Source organism: Triturus cristatus, chromosome 3_2 (genome assembly GCF_964204655.1).
Source record: "Triturus cristatus chromosome 3_2, aTriCri1.1, whole genome shotgun sequence".
Lineage (NCBI taxonomy): Eukaryota > Metazoa > Chordata > Amphibia > Caudata > Salamandridae > Triturus > Triturus cristatus.
This window is the reverse complement of record NC_140584.1, coordinates 689,774,712-689,801,205: the sequence shown is the minus strand read 5'-3', so window position 1 is coordinate 689,801,205 and position 26,494 is coordinate 689,774,712. Positions and strand designations below refer to the sequence as shown.

Genomic DNA, 26,494 nt, shown 5'->3' with positions numbered 1-26,494 from the left:
CACGTCATACATTTTTTTTTAAACAAGAAAGAAAACACAAACCAATTGCAACTGGATACAAAACTATAACTACAAAAACAACAGCAGTAACTAAAGACATCATTCTATTGCAAAACGTGAAACTGAACAACTATATAAAACCATACAGACCAGGTACTACACTATTAGACCCACGGTTGCTCCCAAAAACTCTTTTGAGTGTGATACAAGCTGAAACATGTGGGCACACCCAGTTCAGGATTAGAAGGACAATCAGCACAGTGCATACAACTCTCCTTCCGCACACCTCTTCGCAAGCAGACTACATCTCTTACAGGGATTGTTTTTTTGGGCGTGGGAGGAATTAAATCGGGAAAGTGGCGATCTTTCAATCTAGCCACATCCTCCACCACTCCAACTCTAGGAACACTTGCCTGTTCCACAACATCTGAAAGAAACACGTTAGTTAGATTCCTCACCTTAGAATATCCCCAGGCGTCAGGCTGGATCCGGAAAGATTTTTGTAGCAATACCCCTTGCGCGTCGCTAGGCATCGTCAGCGGCTCTGCGTCCGTCGTTGGCGTCGTGCGCCGGAATGACGCCGTCGGAGTACTTAGACGCCGCCCTCGCGAGCTGATTTCAGTTCTTCTTTTTTCCGCGCCAGACAGCGCCGATCCGGACAGAGCTTACCCCTTAGTCAATTATTGACTAAACTTTTTTGACTCTTTTTGGTCTTCTGTCGCCTCGACCCTGGTGCCGGTAGGATTCCTGGGTTTAAAGCCTGTGACTCCTGTCATCGACTGATGTCGGTGACGGACCACCATCGTCGGTGCCTTTACTGCCTGGGGGCCGACCACGACGCGGAGTCGTGCCCCGATTGTCAGGCCTTAACCTCGAAGGCTAGGCGGGAGCGGTCCCGTAAGCTTCTCGAGCTTCGGCACTCGGCTCCGCGCTGCTCACGGTCCCGGTGGAGGTCCAAGGACCGGTCGCGGAGCCGCAGCCACCATCGTCACTCGTCGGGCTCGAAGTCTTCGGGTAAGTCGAAGCGATCAAAGAAGTCCAAGAGGCAACACCGCTCTTCGGACTCCCCTCGCGCGACTCGGCCGAGGGTCAGGGTGGTCCCACCCCCACTGCTCCGTAGGAGCCGCAGGAGCCGCGTCCGTCCCCATACCCGCCGGTCCCTGGGACTGACGCGACTCTGGCGGAGGTCAGTGCTTTCCTCTCGGCCATGAGGGGCCTGGCTCCGCCGTCGACGCCTGCCGGCGCGCCTTAGGGCCCCGCGGGCTCGACTGGGCGACCTCGCGTGGCGGCGGCTCTGGCCCCGGCGCCGTTGACGACTTCGGTCCCGACGCCGCAGGTCCCCGAGGGATCCAGGCCTGGATCTCTGCTGGCGCCAGTTGACCTCACGACGCCTCCTCCGCCGGCGCCGATACCGGTTCTGCCTCCGGCGCGCCTCCGGACGACGCCATTCCCCGGTTTAACCCCGGTCCGCCCGGCTCCGATCATTCCTCCTGTTTATCAGGAATCGGATGACGGGGGCGACTGGGAGGGGTCTGAGGACCCTATGGCCAGGCAGGGCCAACTTTCACAGGACTGGGCAGACAAACTGGGGGATGCCAGTGGGTCTGGACACCTCCCGGGACGCTGGTTTCATCTCTCCTCCGTCTGTGGCCTCGGAGGAAGGTGCAGCTTTCTCAGTGGTGCTGCGCAAGGCGGCCGAAGCCCAGGGGCTCGAGTTGCCTGCTGTGGCCATGGGGACTAACATCCTCACAGAGGTGCTTCAACCGTCAGCAAGCTCCACAGAGCCTCTGCTGCAGTTCAATGAGGCCCTCCTAGACGTTCTGCAGGGCACTTGGTCCAAGCCCTCCACAGTTCCTCCTGTGGATCGGAACGTGGCCCGGCGCCACCGCCCTGCTCCAGGCGACCCCAGTTTCTTGTCCCAACACCCCACCCCCCAGAGTCTGGTTATCCAGGCCTCAACTTCCCAATCCTTCCCGTCCGCTCCTCCGGATCCAAGAGGCTGGAACAGTTTGGAAAGAAGCTGTTCTCTTCCCTGAGTTTGGGCCTGCGGTCTTTGAACACCGCTTGCCTCTTGGACCGTTTCTCCCACTCTCTGTGGGATACGGTGGAGGACGTGCTGCCCCTGTGTCCAGAGGAGGCCCGGACTCGTCTCTCCCAGGCGCTTACTGACGGGCGAGATGCAGCACGACATGCCATACGGTGTGGACTAGACACCACGGACTCGCTGGGTAGGGCGATTTCCACCACGGTGGCACTCCGGCACCACGCCTAGCTGCGGTCCACGTCTTTCTCGGGGAATGTCCAGAGTACCCTCATGAATATGCCCTTTGATGGCACTCGCCTTTTTGCTGAGAAGGCGAATAGTGCGCTGGCTCGTTTTAAGGACTCCTGGGCTACGGCAAAGTCCTTGGGTCTCTCGGCCCCGCGGCCGCAAACTTCCGCCTTTCGCCCCTTTCGTGGCCAAGGAAGGGGCGCTTCCTCACGTCCGCCTAGCCACCGGCCACAGAACCAACCTGCACGTGGTCGCGGACGTGGATTCCGCCGTGGCGGTACTGGAGGACAACGTGCCGGTCAGTCCACATACACCCCGGCAGCATCCGCCTCAAAGCCCTCCTAGTCCGAGCTTTCAGGCCCATTCCACGCCAGTGGGCGGCAGAGTTCGCCATCACCTGCTCCACTGGCGATCCGTCACATCGGACAGGTGGGTGCTGCAAATCGTCCGAAGGGGCTACTCCCTCCCCTTCGAGGCGACCCCTCCAGCCATGCCACCGCAGTGCCACCGTATGTCGGAGGATCACTTGAATCTTCTGCAGGAGGAAGTTACGGCCCTCTTGGCCAAAGAGGCCATCGAGCGCGTTCCTGGTCCAGAAGTAGGCCGTGGTTGCTATTCCCACTACTTTCTGGTTCCCAAGAAGGGCAAAGGGGGCCTACGCCCTATCTTGGACCTCAGGGGCGTCAACGCCATCCTCCGGAAGGAACGGTTCAAGATGCTCACTTTAGCTCAGGTTCTAGCTGCCCTCGACCCTGGAGACTGGATGGTAGCGTTGGACTTGCATGACGCCTATTTTCACATCCCCGTCCTGCCGGCCCATCGGCGTTACCTGCGGTTCATGGTGGGTCAAGAGCACTTTCAGTTCACCGTGCTCCCCTTCGGCCTCACCAGTGCCCCTTGGGTGTTCACGAAAGTGATGGCGGTGGTCGCAGCTCATCTGCGCAGATCGGAGGTTCCAGTCTTCCCCTATTTCGACGACTGGCTGTTGAAGGCGGGCTCACCCCAGGAAGTCTTCTCCCACCTCCAGACTACGGCCGACCTCCTGCATTTGCTGGGGTTCTCCATCAATGTGCCGAAGTCACACCTGAGACCCTCCCAGAAGCTCTTCTTCATCGGAGCGGTTCTCGATTCGGCGCAGTTCCGGGCCTATCCTCCGGAACAGCGGGTCCGGGATATTCAGGCTCTGATTCCCATCTTTCGGCCTCTATCCTGGGTTTCGGTCAGGTTGGTGCTGCGGCTTCTGGGGCTGATGGCCTCCTGCATCCTCTTAGTGCATTACGCCTGGTGGCGAATGCGGGCTCTGCAGTGGGACCGGAAGTTTCAGTGGGCCCAGCATCGAGGCAACCTGCCCGACCATATCTTGATCTCGGAGGGCACTGCGAAACAGATGCAGTGGTGGCTCACGGACCGCGATTGGGTCAGGGGCAGATGCCTCTCCCTACCCCAACCGGAGCACGTAGTAGTGACGGACGCGTCCCTCCTGGGATGGGGGGGCCATATGGGAGAGGCGGAGATCAGAGGCCTCTGGTCTCCGGCTGAGTCTCAACTCCATATCAACTTGTTGGAGCTGAGAGCGATCCGGCTTGCACTGAAAGCCTTCCTTCCCTCTGTCCGGGGAAGTGTTGTGCAGGTGTTCACGGACAACACCACCGCCATGTGGTATTGCAACAAACAGGGCGGGGTGGGGTCGTGGACCCATTGTCAGGAGGCTCTGCGCCTCTGGACATGGCTGGAACACCAGGGCATCATCCTGGTGGTTCAACATCTGGCGGGCTCTCTGAACGCCAGAGCCGCCGTTGCATGAAGGATCACGAATGGCGTCTGTACTCGGACGTGGCGCAAGGTCTCTTTCTGCAGTGGGGAGAGCCTTGGTTAGATCTATTCGCCACCGAAGAGAACGCGCAATGTCAGCAGTTCTGCGCTTTTCGTCGCGAGTGGAGTTGCGGTCTGTTGTACGCCTTTCCGCCTATACCACTTCTGCCCAGAGTGCTGAAGAAGATCAGGCGCGACCAGGCCCAAGTCATCTTAGTGGCTACGGATTGGGCACGAAGGTACTGGTATCCCGAGCTACTCAGTATGTCAATCGATCCTCCGGTACGACTGCCTCTTCAGGAGGACCTTCTGTCACAGCAGCAGGGGACGGTCCTCCACCCAAACCTGTCCAGTCTCCACCTCCATGCGTGGAGATTGAGCGGCGACAGTTGATGCCATTTGACTTGCCTCCTGAAGTCTGTGATGTCATTCCAGCAGCTAGGCGTCCCTCCACAAAATCGGTATACGCCTGCAGGTGGAACAAATTTGTGGCATGGTGCACAGCAAAGGCTGTGGATCCCCTTTCCGCCCCTCTTTCTGAGGTTCTACTCTTTCTTCTTTCTTTGTCCCAGCAGGGCTCTGCTCTGGGAACCTTGAAAGGTAATCTTTCTGCAATCTCTGCTTTCTTACGGCTTCATGATCAGCCTTCTCTTTTCAAGTCCCCTTTTGCTTCGTGTTTTCTTAAAGGCATTACTCACATGTTTCCTCCTGTCCCCTTCGTAATGCCGCAGCGGGGTTTGAATCTTGTCTTGACCTTTCTGATGTGCGCTCCCTTTGAGCCTCTTCACAATTGTCCCCTTCGTCTTCTGACTCTTAAGACTGCTTTCCTGGTAGCTATCACCTCGGCTAGACGGGTGAGTGAGCTCCAGGCTCTGTCATCTAAGCCTCCCTTTCTTTCTGTTCATCCAGACAAGGTTGTCCTCCGGACTCGTCCTTCTTTTCTTCCAAAAGTGGTGACCCTCTTTTACATCGGACAATCTGTCACATTGCCCACCTTCTTTCCGCCTCCGCATCCTTCGAAAGCGGAAGAGAGGCTCCAATGTCTGGACCCCAAACGTGCGCTGTCCTTTTATTTGGACCGCACCAGACAGTTCCGGGTGGACGACCAACTTTTTGTTGGATACGTAGGTGCTAAGAAGGGGAGGGCTGTACACAAGCGGACCATCTCACGGTGGGTCGTATTGTGTATAAAGGTTTGTTACTCCTTGGCGAAAAAGGACCCTCATGTTGGGCTGAGAGCCCATTCCACCCGGGCCACAGCTGCAACTACTGCCCTGGGACGGGGAGTTCCCTTGCAGGACATCTGTCAGGCGGCGACGTGGGCCTCACTGCACACGTTCGCCAAGCACTATTGCCTGGACAGCCAAGTCCGGAGAGATGGCTTCTTTGGCCGTTACGGTCTCCAGGACTTTCTGGTGTGATCTTGGTTCGCAGACCCTCCACCGGGCTTGGTATTGCTGAGGTATCTATTCTAAGGTGAGGAATCTAACTAACGTTTTTCTTTAAGATGAACAAGTTACTTACCTTTGGTAACGATGTATCTGTAAGAAACATTAGTTAGTTAAATTGCTTACCGACCCACCCATCCTCCCCGCTCTGCGAACCGACATCTAGGGTTAAGGTCATCCTGTTCAGGGCCCTAGACTTTTTGGCACCAGTGTCAGTCTCTTGCATGGCTCTGCGTTCCTGGCGTGGAAAGCTATGTACAAGAACTGACGTCAGCTCGCGAGGGCGGCATCCAAGTACTCCGACGACGTCATTCCTGCGCACGACGCCAACGACGGACGCGGAGCCGCAGACGACGCCTAGCGACGCGCAAGGGGTATTGCTACAAAAATCTTTCCGGATCCAGCCTGACGCCTGGGGATATTCTAAGGTGAGGAATCTAACTAACTAATGTTTCTTACAGATGCATCGTTACCGAAGGTAAGTAACTTGTTCAACAAGGCTGCCTATCACAGACTTCTGAAACAGTACAAAAGTCATCCTTGACTCAGGAGAACACTCCTTGTACACAACAAAAGCATTGAAAGTTGCTAAATTGCAGAGATGGATGGCCAACTTCATATACCAAATGTAAGCCTTACGAATAGCAATGTAAGGTTCCAACCTGTGGTCTAGTCTATCAACACCACCCATGTGCTTATTGTAATCCACAATGCACATAGGTTTGCGCACTTCAGCAGCCTGACCCCAAACAGTCACAGATGAAGTACTCTCATCATGAATGGTAGTCAGCATGTACACATCCCTCCTGGCCACAAATTTCACAGCTAGCAGTTCCTCACTACGCAAGGCACTGCACTGTCCCCTCTGAAGCTTTTTGCAAACAAGCTCTTTTGGGTAACCTTCACGGTTAGAACAGATTCTACCACAAGCAAAAGTGTCCACTTTGAACAATTCCTTAAACACTTGCACAGCAGTGTAGAAGTTATCAAGGTACAAATGGTGGCCTCTGTTAAACAGTCCTCTAGCAAGATCCCACACAATTTTCTCAGAAACTCCAAAAGTGGACGGACAACCAGGGGGGTCAATAGTGGAATCCCTACCCGTGTACACCCAGAAATTATAGACCTATCCTGTCCTACTCTCAGACAACGTATACTTCTTAATTCCATAACAGGCCCTCTTGCTAGGAATGTACTGCCTAAAAACCAAACGGCCCTTTGTGAGAAGTTGGCCTGATGTATGATGTCACTAGTTCTACTGTACACCTTATATCAGTCCAAGCAACCCTTATGGTGATTGCTTGTAAAGTCAACCTTATAGACCAGCTATCCTAGTGGTAGCATGGACAAGAGCATTCTTAGGCTAAACTCTGAATGGCATGTGAAGCCAGCTGTGATACCATATATAATCCCTTGCATACCAAATGAAAGGACACCACAACAGATATATATATAAAATAAAGTGTATTTATTCTAGTCGAACCCTCAGCACTCTTTATGAGATTGGAGGCAAGTACAACACAGTCTTATTCAAGCATACATTAAGTCACACAGGTAAGTAATACAGTTAGGCCCTAGGGGCCACGCAAACCATATACTAAAGAAGTGGTATAAGGACCACTGTCACTGAAATAGAATAGGCCTAGGCCTAGGGAATCGCTGGGGCTACACTACACTACCAACAGTTAGGAAGTGGGAGGCCCACGGGATTCAGGTGCAGAGTGGAAACACTCACGCGTAATGCCTAAAATTCAATAGAATCACTAGCAGTTAGAAATAAGCAGTTTTAGGACACTTCTGGTATAGCTAGAAAGTCGAGAATCGGAAACTAGACCCTAGGATAGTCAATACCCTTGTGAGCACCGCAGTACCCAAGTTACCTAGCCCACGGGCTGCGGGTGCATAGGTGTGAACTTGCGTCGGGTTTCGTCGTGGACTTCTATGGATGCCTGAAGGAAAGTTGCTGACAGGCAGTCAGTGAAGAGTGTCCGGTGGATCCCAAGGCCGGGATCAGGAAGAGAGGATACCTGCAAGCAGAAGGGACAGAGTCTGGGTCACTTGCCAGTGACCACGTGGAACCAGGAAGGAACCAGGCGATGTCGTGAAGATTGCAGGTGAAGAGGTGAAGCTTGTCGCAGCAGCCACGGGTACCAGGAGACGTCGAGGACGACCAGTACCAGGAGGCGAGCTGTCCCATGAAGGCTCTTGCTGTCGGCGGCATCGAAGTCGAACTGGGACTCACCAAGCCTTGGCAAGCGGAACCCACGAAGAATGGAGGACTTGCTTCTGGTGCAGACCAGGAAGGTCTGGGGTGCTTCTCTTTTGCAGAGGAGCAGGAGCCAGTCTGGAGGAGCCAAACCAGCAGTGAAGATTCAAAGGTGTGTCGTCGCAAAGGCCGCTAGCCAACGGGCAAGCAACCGGACAGACGCGGCAAGCAGGAAAATGCAGAAGGGCCCCACGCAGGACTCGTGGAGTGTGGGGGGCTGGTCCTCGGTGCAGATGGTGCTTGGGGTTGGGGCTTCTCAATCCCCGGTGCACAACTTCGAGGGTACCTCAGAAGCTGCGCTGGAAGATACTCGCCACTTTTCCCAGGTAGCCGGTCCCACGTCTCTCGTCGCCTCCACCGATCTCAGCTCGGCTGTGGATGTGGATCAGGGTCGGAGAAGTCTGGAAGTCAAGGCTCTGGTCGGGCTCTGCAGTTGGTCCCTCGTAGAGCTTCAGCAAAGCAAAGGGTAAGTCTCTTGATGGTGCCTGTTTGCACAGGGTAGCCACTCCTTGGCCACAAGGGAGATTCTTCAGTCTTCTTCTTTCGTCGAATGTCGAAGGTCCAGAGTTTCTGTTCAAGTTGCAGGTTCAGGATAATCTAATCTCCTGGGGCCCAGCTACCACTCTTATACTAATCTGGGGGGCTGGGTTGCCTGCTAGGTCACGCCTTATGGGTGGGACCTGGGAGGGGGGTGGTTACACCCCCTTCCCTTTGTCCAGTTTCGCGCCAGGACTGGGGCTGGTGTGCCCCAGCACCAGTTTGAACTGGACTATGCATGGGACACCTTGTGTGCCCCAGGCAGTGACTCGTTTCTTTCATCCCTCCCTGCCCCAATACACTAAGGCCTGTCTGGGGTGGTGCTCGCACCTCCCAAGGCTGGAAACCTATTGTCCAAGCCTCCCGTGCCGGGATCACTCCCAGCAGCAGGAGGTCAGACTTGTGTCATGGCAGCAGCATCCATTTTGTGATGCTGGGGCTCTGGTTAACTTTAACCGGGTAAGTAGGTTTCAACATGTCTTCTCCCTCTAGAAGGGAGGGATAATATCCTCATCCCCAGAAATGGGATGGGGGTATTATTCCAAAGTGTTAGACACCTTACACGACATGTTTTGATAAAGCCAAACCATAGTTACCATAACCGTTTAAGATTATAAGGCACTTTAAGAGTATATGGTAGGCTATATCATAGAACAGCTATAAGGACATGGTTCCGAAAGCTGCAGACAGGCTCAGCTCATGCTAGAGCACCATCTCACATGTTACCAAGCACTCTGCCTCCAGGATTGTTAAGGCCTGCCATAGGAGTGGCTGATAGGTACACATGTGTCTATTTTAAGGGTAGATATAGGTATACTATATCTAAGCAAGGGGTGATTACACGACCTTGCCCCAGCTGAGTCATCAGCCAGTTGTGCCTGATTGGAAGGCCAGACCAGGGGTGGCATAATACATGCTGCAGCCCCTGGGAGGCGTAGGGTACACCTATGCCCTGGGTACCTAGGGTACACTGTACAGGGTCTAATAAGGTGATCCTTACCAATTGTGTATGTACCTAGGGTACATGGAGTCCATTTTAAAGAGAGAGCAGACAGCCTGAGACCCTGAATGGCAGGATCTCAGGCCAACTAAGTCGAAAAACCAGCTAGACACTAGGCAAAAAGTTGGGGGTAACCATAGTCAGATGTCCACCTTCCTACACCCTTAAACAGGACCAAAGACTCATCAAGAGATATTTCTTTGCCTGGAGTAACGATCTCTGAAGATCGATCTACAAAGTGATCAAGAACAGGCCGAATCGTAAAAAGACGGTCACAGTCAGGGTGATCTTGTGGCAACGCCAAAGCATTATCAACAAAATGCAGCATCCGAAGCAAAAGTAAATACCGATCACGACTCATAATTGCTGGAAATATGGCCGTTGCCATCAAGGGACTGGTAGACCAATATGAAGCTTGGGACGGCTTCTTTATCAAGCCCATCAAAGAAGTCAAACCCAAAAACTTCTTCAACTCATCTAGATTTGTGGGAGTCCACGGGTAGCTCTAGAGTGGGGCCTAAGTCTGGCACTGTTGTCCCTCAACAACTGTTCAGCATGCAAATTATAATACACATACCTTACTAGGAGGAATTCCTAGTTGGGCAAGGGGCTGAGAGGAACTCTATGAGGGAGTACACCCTCCCGTAGGTAAACACTAGATCACTATAAGTACTCCCGTAGTAGACCAGTCAGTAATTATTATCTATCGCTAACTACAACGGACCAGAATGATGGTATGCCCTATCTGAAGTATATAACACCACCTAAGTGTGGGGAAGGAAGCAAGTCCTTTTGTTATTATATTCCCTCACACACCCTAGTGGTGTCATGCTTCATCATTGGGACACCCCGATGCCTAAAAGTCAGGGTGGGCTCAACCAATATTTCAGGGAGCACTTACTGAGATGATATTTGGCCAGGGGGTTAAAGATTAAAAATCGGTGTCAGACCCCAGTATCCCTTTATTCTTGGGTCTGGCACTGATAGTAAAAACAAAAGAAGTGGGTATCCAGGGATATTATGGTCCTAGGACCCTATTGCCAACATGTTTCTGTCCTTATTGTCCCATGAAGGGTGCACAGACATTCTTCAGGGCGTATACCCCCTGGAAAGTTTTAAGAAAGTACAAGGGAAGTTCCCTATTCTATTGTGCATTAAGGGCAGATAGCTGCTCCTTAATTCTATCGTTCTGTTGATAAATTCACTCCATCTGTGAAGAATAGAAGAGAAGACAGACAACATACATAGCGCGTCAATTCCGTTTTGCAAAGGAACACACCAAATATATGTGCTTATCACTGTGCTTTCCACATCATCATACGTGAAACCAGAAAATAGAATGTGCGCGTGATTAAGGCATAACCACTCGTATAAGTGACGCACAACATTGTGGCGTGTAAATGCTTGGGTGGCGGTGATTTACCGCATCCTATTTTCCCACATTCATTTGTGCGTAATTATAAGACATCAGTCTTACCAGTCGGGCTAACAACAAATAAACACGAGTTTAAAAACAAATCCTTCCCTAATTCATTCTTATATGGTGAATACGCATTTCCACTCCAACATATCTCACACAGTGTCGCTTACCCCAGTTAAGGAGAGGAAAAACCTCATGTGGGACCTCTATGCGTAGGGTAGCCCTGTAGTCACACTCTGTGAATCCGTAACAGATAGGTGCAGCCCCAACCACGCGATCAAGATTTTTGAAATGAGCGTTCATATTGAGGAAGTCGAGCCCCACAAGTTGTGGACGAAATATGAAAAAGAAGAAGAAAACTAATAAAGAAAAGTGGGCAAACGCTGGATCGTAATCACTCCCTATCTCAACAGCATACCTCGTCTACTCATTTCACACATTCAGGTTACTCACGCCACCAAGGGTCCTGCCCCGTATAGACACCTATTTGGTAGTGGTTCACACAGCTTGGAATCTCTCCCGTTCTTGCTGCCGTGGTTTTAAACTTGTATCCGAGCCTCGATGAACGATCTCGTCTGTTTCCGGGACTCCGAGGCCACGCCCCCATCCGGAAGTGCGTACTGCGTGTGTACCGCTAAAGGGTGTCTGGGACTTGAAGTTTCTTGTAAGGAGTCGTTCTCGTAGTTATGTTAAACTAATTTACCCACGTTATTTGTTTATCTGCTGATGTTTAAACACAGGGGAACAACATAGAAGTATACACATATCTCTCTCTGCATCCTCCCTGCTCAGGGCATATGTGTTATGTTATTATTGACATCATAAATATTCCTGATTATCAGTTATAATGTCGTGGCCACCCAAAGAAAGGGTATGTTCTCAACCCAGGGTCACAAAAGTAGGTGTAGGTCGGTTCCTCTGTACCACTTCCATGGATATAAACCAAGTTAATTACATTACAGACCCAGATGTTAATTATAAATGTGAGGTCTGTATACAGGTTATCATAGTTTATATCCTCATATACATCTCAGATGAGGGTCACTATAAAGACTACTTGTTCTGGTTTAATTGATTCCATGGGATGTGGTCATTCAGACCGGTCATGTGGGTTTTCAATCTATAGACCCATCTTTGTTCTCGTTCTAAGAGGGTTTTTGACACGTTACCATCCCCTCTGACTTTTTCAATCATGGACCACCATATGTCGCTGCCTGAGTGTTTTTTCTCTAAATAATGTGCAGTGAGCCTGGTTGCTGATATGGACCTTCTGATCATACTTCTATGCTCGTTGATGCGTACTTTTATTTTCCTCCCTGTCATCCCTATATACATCAATTGGCACGGGCATTTAATTACATAGATGACTTTATCTGAGTTACAATTGGTATGGGACCTCTGTTCCCATTTGTGGTGCATCCCCAGATCTATTTACTTGGTGTGTTCCGTAAATGCACATGCCACACAGGAACCACACGGATAGTGACCCATAACTCGTGGCTGATTCCAAAGGGTACTTTGATATGTGGTTTTCATTTTTTGTAAATCTGTGTGAATCAATGTGTCTCTAAGACTCCTATTCCTTTTGAAGGAAAACATGGGTTTCTCAAAACTCAGTTTATTCAATGTTAATATCTGCCATTTTTTGTTTATGATTTTCTTACACTCATTAGATGATGCATTAAAGGTTGTTACGCAGATAAGAGTATTAGGTTCTGTCTTTTGATGAGTCTCGAGTAGAACTTCCCGCGGGATTTTCCGGGATCGTTTTCTTGCCTTTTCGATAATTCTTTTTGGGTTGGATCTTTCTTCCAATTTCTTAGACAAGACTTGTGCCTCAAATTTATAATCAGTCAGGTTTGCACAGTTTCTACGTATACGTAGGAACTGGCCCACGGGTAAATTCTCTCTTAATGCTCGTGGGTGGGCGCTGTTAAAATGTAGCAAGCTGTTTTTGTCTGTGGGCTTTGTTTACAGGGAGCTGACGATGCCATCGTCCTTTGCACTGATAGTGACATCAAGGAATGATACATGGTCTTGATCATGGGTCATCGTGAATTTAAGATGTGGGTTTCGACTGTTAAGCCAGATGTGAAACTGTCCCAGTGTGATTACGTCTCCTTCCCATATGACAAGTATGTCGTCAATATATTGCCACCATTTCTTTGTTATTTGAGAATGGATTAGGGGTCCATATGCACTCATCTTCGAATTGTCCCATACACAAACACACTATGCTCGGCGCGAATGTACTGCCCATCGAAGTTCCGTGGACTTGTAAATAAAGCTGGTCATCAAATCTGAAGAAATTCTCCTTCAGTGCCAAGCGTAACAAGGTGATGACCCAACTCACCGGAGCTTCCCAGGTCCAGTCTTCCTTATTCAGAATGGTTTCAATCGTATCGATGCTCTCCTCTTGTGGGATGCTCGTGTAAAGAGCTTCTACATCTAAACACACTAATATGTTTTTCTCAGGGTTGTATGTCACATCTTGGAGAGTGTTAAGAAGATGTTTAGTATCCTGTATATAGGACCTAATACGTGTGACTAGAGGTCGGAGAAACCAGCCAGTGTATTTGGAAAGGGGTTCTAAAAGAGACCCAATACCAGACACAATAGGTCTTCCAGGAGGGGGAAGTTTACCCTTGTGTATTTTAGGTATGGTATAAAAAATAGGTGTTCTAGGGTCTTCACAATTCAGAAACGCATGTTCTTTGTTATTAATCCATCCTTCTTTGAGTGCTTCAGTGGTTATGGAGCTTATGGTTTTCTTAAGCCGCGTAGTTGGGTCTCTAGAAAGTGGTTGATAAAATTTCGTATCAGCCAAGAGATTTAAACATGTTGTGCGGTAGGCCGTGGTACTCTGAATCACCGTTGCCCCACCTTTGTCTGCTGGTTTTATTGAAATGTCCTAGAACTTAGATTCTTTACAGCTTCTCTTTCCTTTCTACTCAAATTATTGTATGTGTCTCGTTTGATGGGTAGCTCTTCAATCTCTTTTGTAACACTCTCCTCAAAGGCCAATACTTCGGGTGGCATTAGAGATGCTGGTGGGAAGAAATTGGATTTTAGTCTCAGTGGTGTATGTGTGTGATCTTCACCAGGTTTCTCTTTATCCATAAAGAATGTTTTGACTCGAATCTTGCGGAAAAACTCACTCAATTCACATCTCATCTGGAACTTATCCAGAGGGGTAGTGGGTACAAATCCAAGGCCTTTGTTAAGAACATCTGTTTCCTCTTCTGTCAAAGGGGTATCCGTGAGGTTTACTACTAGTCCCGTTGGTTGCTTGTCCCTGCATTGGGACCCTTTGATGTGCTTCGTGTGTTCACTGGTGTGTTGCTGTCTTCCCATTGGACTTGTTTGTTTGTGTTGTTTCTCCTGCCGCATCTCCCTCTCCTTCCGCCACGTCCTAAAAAACGATTCTGATCAAAATTTGGCTGGAAGAAAGGTCCCGACCGAAAGAGTTGTTGCCCTTGAAATGGAGGTGGAGGTCCATGAAAAGGCATAGGTCCATAGGGTCCTGGCCAAGGATACATCTGTGGGTGTTGGTAGCCGTGGTTGAAGTTTCCTCTCCTTGGTCTTCTTGACTTTCCTCTCCAACTCTTGTCTGACCCGTCACTAGACCAGCTGTCTTGTTCTGATTCGGAATGGCTGGAATTGCTTTGGTAAGATGAGCCAGAATCTGTCTTCTCCTGGTGCACATAATCATCCCTAATATAGGGGTATACCTTTTCGTGCTCAAATTTTTTCTTGTCCTTCTGTAATTTACTGATCTTGCTTTGCATCAAAAAGTCTTGGTGTTCGTTAATTTCCTTGTTAACTTCTTCTAGTTTTTTCCGGTACAGAGTGATTTTGATTTCTGTCATTAGTGCATCCTCGCTTGTTTTTATTTTAACTAGGATTGCATCTGATAGTCGTTTTGCGGTATTAATGATCAATATAAGCCAGTTGTGTGTCACTTATACGAGTGGTTATGCCTTAATCACGCGCACATTCTATTTTCTGGTTTCACGTATGATGATGTGGAAAGCACAGAGATAAACACATATATTTGGTGTGTTCCTTTGCAAAACGGAATTGACGCGCTATGTATGTTGTCTGTCTTCTCTTCTATTCTTCACAGATGGAGTGAATTTATCAACAGAACGATAGAATTAAGGAGCAGCTATCTGCCCTTACTGCACAATAGTATAGGGAACTTCCCTTGTACTTTCTTAAACTTTCCAGGGGGTATACGCCCTGAAGAATGTCCGTGCACCCTTCATGGGGCAATAAGGACAGAAACATGTTGGCAATAGGGTCATAGGACCATAATATCCCTGGATACCCACTTCTTTTGTTTTTACTATCAGTGCCAGACCCAAGAATAAAGGGATACTGGGGTCTGACACCGATTTTTAATCTTTAACCCCCTGGCCAAATATCATCTCAGTAAGTGCTCCCTGAAATATTGGTTGAGCCCACCCTGACTTTTAGGCGTCGGGGTGTCCCGATGATGAAGCATGACACCACTAGGGTGTGTGAGGGAATATAATAACAGAAGGACTTGCTTCCTTCCCCACACTTAGGTGGTGTTATATACTTCAGATAGGGCATACCATCATTCTGGTCCGTTGTAGTTAGCGATAGATAATAATTGCTGACTGGTCTACTACGGGAGTACTTATAGTGATCTACAGCATACAAATTAGTCTACTCAACAATCTCACCCAAAAATACATAATCCATGAACAACTGAAAAAACTGTATAGGCAAAACATGTTCACAATCCACTCTTCACCCTGCATCACCACTAAAGGCAGGCAGCACGGGCTGCTGACTAATAAAGGTAACTTGTCAAACAAGCCAACAACAACACACCATTTACCCTTTGAAAAAAAGAAATAAACAAAATGTAGCTTTATCACAAAGACCTATATACTCCAACACTATACCACTCACTTGCCAGAAGCTGCTAGACTCACCACCACCTACTCTGCACAGACACAGTAAGGACCAACAGTATCCCACTAAAGAAGGGAAAAAAAGAGAATTACACATAAGACAACGCAAAACACATCGCAAAGAATTTCATGCACAAAACACTAACTAAATATGCTGCTATTATGACACCACTTACAAAGAATTCATCCATGCATGACAATAATACTCATTTGAAGTAAACAACAAAAATGTTTTTCTTACCAAAAAGATGCAAATATGCAAAACTGCAGAACAACCACTGCCGAAACCGCAAACAGGAATCAAAAGCTTTACACTAGAATAAAAAGGAGAAAAAAAAACATTACAATCACATATGCAAATAATGCACCGGACCACACACAATCCACCAGCCAAGCTAAGGGGTAGATGGGCCTAACAGTATAAATATAATATTCACCCCCGTAAAAGGGGCGCAACCTTTGCCCAAGAGACCACTCCCCAACACCTACATTACAAAAACGCTGGTGTCTAGTGGCTTCTGCCCCCTTTGGGGGCAGATGGGCATAAAAACATACTGCTGATCTGCCACCCAAAGCGGGCAGAAATGGCCCCAATCATTCTCCCATAAATGGGAGCGACCCCTGCCCAAGGTGTCGGTCCCCAACATAACAAAAACAATTCCTGGTGGCCGAGTGACCATATAAAAAAAATCCGCCGATCTGCCCCCTAGGGGGGGGTGGGGGGGGGGCACAAACCTCCAAATTAATACTCCCCAAATTAATCCCTGGTGGTCTAGTGGGCCGCTAAATAAAAAATGGCGAGATCTGCCCCCTAGGGGGGAACAGACAGCCAAAAACATTGCCCCCCCTAGGGGGAGCGACCCTTGCCCAAGAGGCCACTCCCCACAAATTAATCCCTGGTGGTCTAGTAGGCAACTACATAAAAAAATGGCAATATCTGCCCCACTAGGGGGACGCAGACAGACAAAAACATTGCCCTCAAGGTGGTGTGACCCCTGCCCAAGGGGCCACTCTCCACAAAATAATCCCTGGTGGTCTAGTGGGCCACTAATGGTGAGATCTGCGACAACCCCCCCCCCCCCCCCCCCTGGGGGGTAGACAGCCAAAAACAATACCTCCAAGGGGAGCGACCCTTGCCCATGGGGCCACTCCCCATAAATGTATCCCTGGTGGTTTAGTGAGCCACTTTAATTTAAAAATAATGGCGCGATCCGGCTTTGACACAGCCAAAACATATTGTCCCCAAATAGGGGAGCGACCCTTCAAACAGCTGATCAATTACACACACAAAAAATATCCCTGGTATCTAGTGGGCATTCCTGCTGCACGATCGCATGATCGTGCGACAGGGATGCTCAAAAGAGGCATCAGGGGAAAGGAAAACCCTTTCATTTCCCCTGATGCCTCTTTTTTAAATGTCCCCCCCTCCCACGAGGAGAAACTCACCTCCGTGTTCTCCGACGTGCTGAAAGCAGATGGCTTCCAGCGCGTTGGGAATCCCCTAATGACGTCAGCTCGCCTCGCGCGCTGATGTCATTGATGACGCGGAGGGGTGGGGTGAGGGGAGGCAGGTGAAGGGCTTCCCCTGCCATACCCAGTGGGCGCACCATAGAGGGCGGCCGACGGGGGGAGCGCCAGTGCGTCCCCCGTGGGTGGGTGCTAGGATGGCCGGAAGCCGTCCGACGCCCACGCCCACCGTGACGTCGGACGGCTCCCAGCCGTCCGGCGCACCGAAGGGGTTAAGTTCATAGAAGTGGACAGCAGATGGACTCCTTTGTGTTTAATACTATTTTTATACTTGGAGAATTTCAAGGGCATTACAAAACGTATTGTATTGCAGTATTAATTGTGATAATTGAAATGTAAATGCAAGGTAAATGCTTTGAAAACACAACTTCTACACTGTTCTCATGGTTACTTGTAGCCATTTGCATGCATTTATTTTTGGTGGCACGATGGTTTCAAGATGTTGGGTGGCTGCTAACCACAGAGGACAGTCTCAGCCTCCACTTCTTCTTTGGCTTGTTCAATTTTTCCAGCGCTTTCTGCAAGCAATAGGCAGCTTTCTACACTAGAGAAGCCACCTGGAAAGTGCACTTGAGCAATAACTACTGCAGGACTCTCTAAGAAGAGGAGGAAAACTCTACTCCTGCCTGATCAGGTGAACCCTTTGAACTTGATGGGTCACGAAAGTCCTGGTCTATATGTATGTATTATTTAAAATGATTAACTCTGTTTGTGCACCTTGCTGAATAATGTCCCCATGACCAGTTTAAAAACAAACCCTTGCAATTGTTCCCAAGCAAGACTATGTGTAAACCATCCACAGGTTTTTTTATTTGGCCAGCTTCGGGCTCCTCCTGCCCAGCAGCCCCTTCAGCCCTTTCGTGGTCATTTCTGTGTTTCTCTGAGACAACAGAGACAGCAGGGTCCATTTACAGCCCAATTCCCTGACCCTCCAGCAGCTGCAGCCACAAAACCATTTTAGTGTGCCCATGCGAGGACACATCCACCCTGTTGGAGGCAGGATCTGCAGTTTCCTACAAGGGTGGCAAGCAATCACTTCAGACAAGTGGTCCTTCCAAATTGTCCATTGGGGCTACGCCTTCCCATTTCTTTCCACTCTGTCGCACCTTCCACCACCATCATCAGGGCAGCTGACGAAGAACCATCTGTACCTTTTGCAGCAGGAAGTGCAGGCCATTTTGGCCAATGGGGCCATAGAGTGGGTTCTGGCCTCAGAAGTAGCAACTGGGTATTACTCCCACTACTTCTTTATGCCGATGAAGGATGGAGGCCTTTATCCTTATTTACATCTTCATCCTCTCCATGCCCTTCTGCAAAGGATACATTCAGGATGCTCACAATTGGCTAGGTCCTCTCTCCTCTAGCCCCCAGAAACTGGATGGTGGCTTTGGACCTGCAGGACATTTATTTACAAATTTCCATCCAGGCAGCACCACATGCACAACCCTATGGTTCTCGGTGGCCCAGGAGCATTTTCAGTTTGCTATGCTCCCTTTTAAGCCCACTAGTGCACCTTGGGTGTTCACAAAAGTGATAGCGATAATCGCAGCACACCTTTAGAAGTTGGGGTTATCAGTCTTTTGCTACCTCCACAACTTGCTGCTAAAGGTGTCATTGTCTCGGATAGTTTTCAACCACCTCAGGATGACGGTGAACCTCCTAACAATATTGGGATTCATTATAAATGTAGCGAAGTCACACCTGACTTCTTCGCAGCACACCCTTTTCATGGGAGCTATTCTTAAATCTTTTTTGATAAGCAAATTTTTATTTTTGCAAATAAACAAACAGAAAATACAAGGACAACCGTCCAAACAAACTGGCATCAGAAGACATTGGATACATTCAGTGACCATCCGCAGCTCAACCCCCTGCCCCCTCCCCAACCATGCCGCTCCCCCCACCCGCGTTGACACCCTTAAATTATACCCCCCAGCCACTTCCCCCACACTCTGCGAAACTTCTTGGGGCAGCCCCGCGCCGAGTACATCGTGCGTTCCTGCGTCGCGCACCAGTCCACCCCCCTCCTCCACGCAGCACATAGGGGGGGTCAGACCGCTTCCAGGCGGCAGCAATATCTCGCTTCGCTACCACTAAAGCCGTAGTGAGGAAAAATTTCTCATGACGGGAACCGTGCAGATCATCCGTTATCCCCAGCAGAGCCATTCGGGGGTCATGGGGAACCTCCCACCCCAGTATTTCAGTGAGTTCAGCCTCAATCTCGCCCCAATAGGGTCCCAGGCGCGGGCAGGTCCATACCATGTGGAAGAAGTCCGCCGGGTCCGCCCCGCATCGCGCGCATGAAGCGTCTGGGGAGAGACCCGCACGGTGAAGGCGTTCCGGGGTCAGATAGGCAGTGTGCAAATAGTACAGTTGGATGAGCCGCAGTTTGGCCGAGGAGGTGATCAACCGAGGTGCCATAAGGGCGTCCCTCCAGTCGGCCTCATCCAGCGGCCCCACCCAGGCCTCCCAGCGCGCCTTTGTGGGCTCGCAGTCCGTTGGGGTGTTGTTGACCAGGGCCCGATAAATGCGGGAGATACCCCCCCTACCTAGAAACCCCAACATCACCTGCGCTTCCGGCGGGCTGTGGTCAGGGATCCCCGTGTCCAGCGGGACATGGGACCGAACCGCGTGGCGCAGCTGAAGATATTTGTAAAACTGTGAGGGGCACAACGAGAAGCGAGCGCTATTCTTAAATCTTGCTGGTTTGTTTGCCGTATCTTTGGCACAGACAGTCCAGGACATTTGGGCTATGAATCCAATGTTTTAGCCTCTGTTATGGATGTCAGTGTGGATGACACTGAGGCTCTTGGTGATGCTGGACTCATGCACCCTATTAACCAAACACACCGCTTAGCACATACAGGCTCTGCAGTGGTGTGAGAAGTTGGCCTGATATATGATGTCACTAGTTCTAGTGTACACCTTGTATCAGTCCAAACAACCCTTATGGTGATTGGTTGTAAAGTCAACCTTATAGACCAGCTATCCTAGTGGTAGCATGGACAAGAGCAGTCTTAGGCTAAACTCTGTATGGCATGTGAAGCCAGCTGTTATACCACTACAATCCCTTGAATACCAAATGAAAGGACACCACACCAGATATATATAAAATTAGAATTTATTTATTCTAGCATATACCCTCAGCACTCTTTGAGTTCAGAGGTCTAAGCACAACAATTTCTTAAGTAGCATACGTTAAGTTACACAGGAAAAATACAGTTAGGCCCAGGGGCCACGCAAACCATATACTAAGAAAGTGGTATAAGTACCACGTCACAAACAGGGAATAGGCCTAGGGCCTAGGGAACCGCTGGGGCTACACTACCCTACCAATAGTTAGGAAGTGGGAGGCCCACGGGAAGCGTGTGCAGTGTGGAAACACACACGCGGGTTACATTAAAGTCAATGGGAATGTAGCAATTAGGAATAGGAAGAATAAGGACACTTCTGAAGTAACTAGGAGGAAGCAACTAAAGACTTAGACACTTGGATAGTCAATATCCACTGGAGCACCGGAGTACTCGCGTTACCTCACCCACAGGAGACGGGTGCATAGGTGTGAAGATGTGTCGGGTGTCGTCGCTGGATCCTATGGATGCCTGAAGAACAGATGCTGGCAGGCGGCCAGGAGGAAGATGTCCGGTGGATCCAAGGGTGGATTTTGAAGGAAGAACACCTGCAAGCAGAGGGGACAAAGTCTGGGTCACTAGCCAGTGACCGCGTGGAACCAGGAAGGAACCAGGCGATGTCGTGCAGGACACAGGTGAGGTCTTGAAGCTTGTCTCTGCACCTGCGTGGACCAGGAGGTGTCGAGGACGACCAGAACCAGGGTACGAGCTGTCCCACGAAGGGTCTTGCTGCTGGCGGAGTCGACGTCCCGATTGGAGTCAACAAGCCTCGGCAAAGGGCACCCCAAGCGGAAATGGAAATTCGCTTCAGGTGCAGACCAGGAAGGTCTGAGGTGCTTCTCTTTCACAGGGAAGCAAGGGCCAGTCTGGAGGAGCCAAACCAGCGGTGGAAAGTCAAGGGTTCGTCGTCACTGAGGCTACTAGCCAACGGGCAAGCAACCGGACAGACGCGTCGAGCAGGAAAATGCAGAAGGGCCCCACGCAGAACTGGTGGAGTGTGGAGGGCTGATCTTCGGTGCAGATGGTGCTCGGGGTTGGGGCTTCTCAATCCCCAGAGCACAACTTCGAGGATGCCTCAGAAGCTGCGCTGGAAGCTACTCGCCAATTTTCCCAGGTAGGCGGTCCCACGTCTCTCGTCGCCTCCACGGATCTCAGCTTGGCTGTGGATGTGGATCAGGGTCAGAGAAGTCTGGAGGTCAAGATGCTGGTCGGGCTCTGCAGTCGGTTCCTCCTAGAACTTGGGCAAAGCAAACGGCAGATCGCTTGTTGGAGCCGGTTTGCACAGGGTGGCCACTCCTTGGCCACAAGGGAGATTCTTCAGTCTTCTTGTCGTCGAATGTCGAAGGTCCAGAGTTTCGTGTCTAGTTTCAGTTCAGGATAATCCAAAGTCCTAGGGACTCAGCTCCCACTCTTATACTAATCTGGGGGGCTGGGTTCCCTGCTAGGTCCATCCTATGGGTGGGACCAGGGAGGGGGGTGGTTACACCCCCTTCCCTTTGTCCAGTTTGAACCAGACTATGCATGGGACACCTTGTGTGCCCCAGGCAGTGTCTCGTTTCTTTCATCCCTCCCTGCCCCAATACACTAAGCCCTGTCTAGGGTGGTGCTAGCACCTCCCAAGGCAGGAAACCTATTGTCCAAACCTCCCTCGCTGGAAGGACTCCCAGCAGCAGGCGGTCAGACTTGTGTCTGTGACAGCAGCATCCATTTTGTGATGCTGGGGCTCTGGTTAACTTTAACCGGGTAGTAGGTCTTCAACATGACTTCTCCCTCTAGAAGGGAGGAATACTATCCTCATCGCCAGAAATGGGGTGGGGGTAGTATTCCAAAGTGTTAGACACCTTACACGACATGTTTTGATAAAGCCAAACCATAGTTACCATAACCGCGAGGATTATAAGGCACTTTAAGAGTATATGGTAGGCGATATCATAGAATAACTATAAGGACATGGTTCCGAAAGCTGCAGACAGGCTCAGCTCATGCTAGAGCACCATCTCACATGTTACCAAGCACTCTGCCTTCAGGATTGTTAAGGCCTGCCATAGGAGTGACTGAAAGGTTACCCATGTGTCTATATATAAGGTAGGTATAGGGATACTATACCTAAGCAAGGGGTGATTACACAACCTTGCCCCAGCTGAGTGATCAGCCAGTTGTGTCATGATGGGAGGCCAGCCAGGGGTGGCATAATACATGCTGCAGCCCCTGGTAGGCCAAGGGTACACCCATGCTCTGGGTACCTAAGGTACACTGTACAGGGCCCTATAAGGTGATCCTTACCAATTGGGTTATGTACCTAAAGTACATAGTATGAATTTAGAGAGAGAACAGCTGGGCTGTGGGTCTGATTAGCAGGCCCACAGTCACATCTAAGTCGAAAACCAGTGAAGCAAAAGCATAAAGTGGGGGTGACCATAGGAAGCAGACCCTACTCTCCTACAAGTGGGACCTTAAATCCTATTGTGCACAGCATTTAAGAAACCTCTCGGACAGCATGCAGATTTTGGAGGAAACTGCAAAAGATCTGCAGTGGTGGCTTCTGAACGGTGATTGGGACACTGACAAGCCCCTCTCTTTACCCCGCCCATAGCTGACAGTATCACAGATGCATTACTACTTTTGCCGTTGAAGGCTTTTCTCCACCAAAAAAGGAGGGCGGAATCAAGTGCTCACTGGCAACACCACCGCCATGTGGTACTGCACCAAGCAGGGCGGTTGGGTTCTAATGTCCTTTGTCAGTAGGCTAGGCCCCTCTGGAAGTGGCTGGGCCTCTAGGGAATTTCTTTGGTGGTAAACCACCTGGCGGGATCTTTAAATGCCAGGGCTGACAAACTCAGCTGCTGATGTTTATCGTATCACGAATGTCAGTTGCACCAAGAGGGGGCACAGAGCATTTTCCAGAGCAATGTGGAGAATGCTGTCTTGATCATTTTGTCTCCACGAGAATGTCCAATGTCAGCGCTTTTGCTTGTTGGTGTTTCCAAAGCATCTCTTTCTTAGTGTTGCGTTCCATCTAAAATGGAACTTGGGACTCCTGTATTCCTGCTTGCCACTGCCTCTTTTGTCCTGAGCTCTGTAGAAGATCTAGAATAACCGGGCCCAAGTCATCCTAGTGCACCAAATTGGCCAAGAGAGTGAGATAGCAGTAAATCCTGGGCAAGAACATCTGACTTCTGATCAAGCTGCCACTTCATGAGGATCTTCTGTTGCAGCAGTGGCAGTTGACTGTTCTACATCTACCAGTGGAGGTTGTGGATGCCATACTCGCTGCCAGGTATCGCTCCACAAAGTCCATTTGCAGTAGTCGCTGGGATAAAATTGTGGCTTGGTTTGTAGTCCACAACACAGTCCCATTACAGGCCAAACTTTCACTTGTTTTTGTTTGACCCAGCAATCTTGCAGTGGGCACCGTTAATGGGTATTTTTGGCCTCTTTTGTGTTTACTGGGCCAGCCATCTTTATTTCAGTCACCTGTTTGGATGCATTTTGTTAAAAGCTTGTCACAAATGTTCCCTCCCAAGTTGTTTGTGATGCCACAGTAGGACCTTAATTTGGTACTGATTTTCTCATGTGTACTCCCTTTGAGACAATGTACAACTGCTTTTTGCATATTTTGACTTGTTTGTGTTGTATGTGTGAGCTCCAGGATGTTTCAGACAAACTGGTGCTGAGGACCAGGGCGGCTGTCTTGACGAAAGGTGTGATTCCTTTTTACGTTGTGCAGTCCATCTCCATCCCAACATTCTTTGCCCCTCCTTACCCCTTGAAAGAGGAGAGATGACATCAGTTGGACCACAAAAGAGCTTTAAGCTGTTACAGGTAGTGTGCAAAAAGATCATCAGAAGGGCGATCAGCTTTTTGTGGGGCTCTCTGGAGCAAACAAAGGTCATGTGATGCTGAAAAGAACTTTGTCATGATGGGTAGTATTTTGCATTAAGATCTGCTACACTTTGGCTCCAAAGCAGCTTCCGGAAGGACTTGGGGCGAATTTCATCATGTCTAAGGCTGCTACCAGTGCCTTGGCAGAGTGACTCCTTTACATCTGCAAAAACAAGGAGATGATGGACGGAGCACTGAAACTTTTCAGACACTCACCCCCAGTCACGGATCTGGGTTGAATCCACCATTGTGCTTTAGCTCACTTCGCCACCTCAGTTCAGACCCAGGCATATGCAAATCACTCTTGACCCTCATGGTAACAGTCCAGCCCTTACTGTCAAGCCAGGTCTTCCCTGGACCGGTAACAAGCACCCTGGGACTGGTTTCGGGGTAACACTCCTCATCAACCAGGCTAACTTGAATCCAGTGGCAGAGTGAACATATCTGGCAGGCAGCAACATGGGCATTGGTGCACTTATTCATTAAGCACTACTGCCTTGATTGCCAGGCCCAGTGGGAAGGACAGTTTTCCTCCTTAGTCCTGCAGGACTTTTCGGGGCGAGTCTACTCCACAGTTCCTCCCCCTTTGGAAGGTATTGCTTTGGCATCAATTCTAAAGGTGAGAAATGTGTGGTTAGACATACCCGCAGATTCTTCACTGCCCTCCCATGTCCCCGCTCTATGTAGTGGTCGCAGTTTATCATATAAAAGGTGCCAAATTAGTGATCTAAACACTGTTACCTCCAATTGTTTTGTGCTTCCTGGCCCAGGGATTGGAAGGAGTCAATGAAGCAACAGATGTTGTTTCGCATGGGTGGTGCTTAATGCCGCTCCGCTCTGTCACTTCTGGGTTGAATAAAGTAAATGTGGAGCCATACAGCACCAACTAGCAACACGCAGGAGCACTGCTGTGAAACTTTCCAGATTCAGTCTATCAGCATGGAATATTCTAAAGGGGAGGAATCTGTGGTTAGGTACAGTATCACCTGAAAGAGAATAATCAAAAGTAAATAACTTGTTCTATCTATAATCTGTGATCATCACCTTGATATCTTCTTTGGTCAGTTTGTATGACAAGCCATGACTTGTTTAGTGTCATTCACCCTTTAATCTGATGACATTATTTTATTCTTACTGAAGAATTATCTTACTCAGGGGCACTTTTTCTTTAGATAACTGTGCAGGTTACTTTGTAGAAAAAGATCACACACTCAGTCATCATATGAGGGAGGCAGAGCATATCATACAAAAAGCCAGGTTGCTCGATAGATTCTAGGTGAACTGATTGAGGCTAGTTTTGTACCATGTGCATAAGAAATATCACGCAGTGGTTAAGCAATTGCATAAAGAAGATATGGGCCAAATAAGTTGCAAACTCATATACCTGAGAAAGGTGACCCATTTCTGGGCCAGGATCTTTGTGTTTCTGAGAGATAAAAATTCTAAAGATAAATACGTTTCATTGCATTATACGCCAATCGGGTGTAAAACAATTTAAGAGAACAATCGACTGTTGTGTTTAGTGCCCCTTTTTGGACCACATTTCATCTGAATGTAGAGAGGTTATATACGCTAAGCACCTAAAGTGGATGTTCACGGTGTGGGCATTCTGTTTTCTATACTTTTCTCCTTTGCTGTCTTGGTGGCTAGGTGCTAGTTCTGGATACTGGAAGGAGAGAAGGTATGGTGGTGATATATGTGTGGATACTTTTGCACCTGGGTAATGATGCATCCTCCAAATCAGTTTTTGAAATCAAAATAAATAATAGGGTCTTTCTTATTGCAATGTCTTCTTTGTCTATAAGGCCGTCATTATAACTCTTTTCAAACCGTCATTCTGTCTGGTTACATTGGCTTGTAGGGCAGTAATGCAAGTGTGGTTCAATGGCAAAGGTCAAAACACTGAATGGAACAGAATGTAATTTCCAGATGGTTTACCCATGAAACCTTTTTTTTGTGCTGAGTTTTGAATTTCATTGCGAATGTAAAGCATGTTATTTAAAAATGAAAATGCATGTCAGCAGTACGTAAATAGTCAACAGATTGAATTTACAGTGTGCGCATTAATTTATTTATAATGTCTTAATGTATTTGAAAACAGACTTGTCTTGTGTGCTAGTACAATAATTGAACACACCTGTCAGTGTATCACTGAGTATTGACTGCAGCAACAAAACCTCTAAGATCGATTGTGAAATGATTTCAAGCGCCATGTGTAAATCTGTAGATGAGCTGGATACTTTGCTTCAAGAA

The 26,494-nt window shown here is 49.1% G+C and overlaps 1 protein-coding gene across 1 annotated transcript in view; it reads left to right on the top strand.

Moving 5' to 3' along the window:
- VPS8 (VPS8 subunit of CORVET complex) overlaps window positions 1–26,494 on the top strand; it is a 1,789,524-nt gene that overhangs the window by 1,051,225 nt on the left and 711,805 nt on the right. The window lies entirely within an intron of this gene.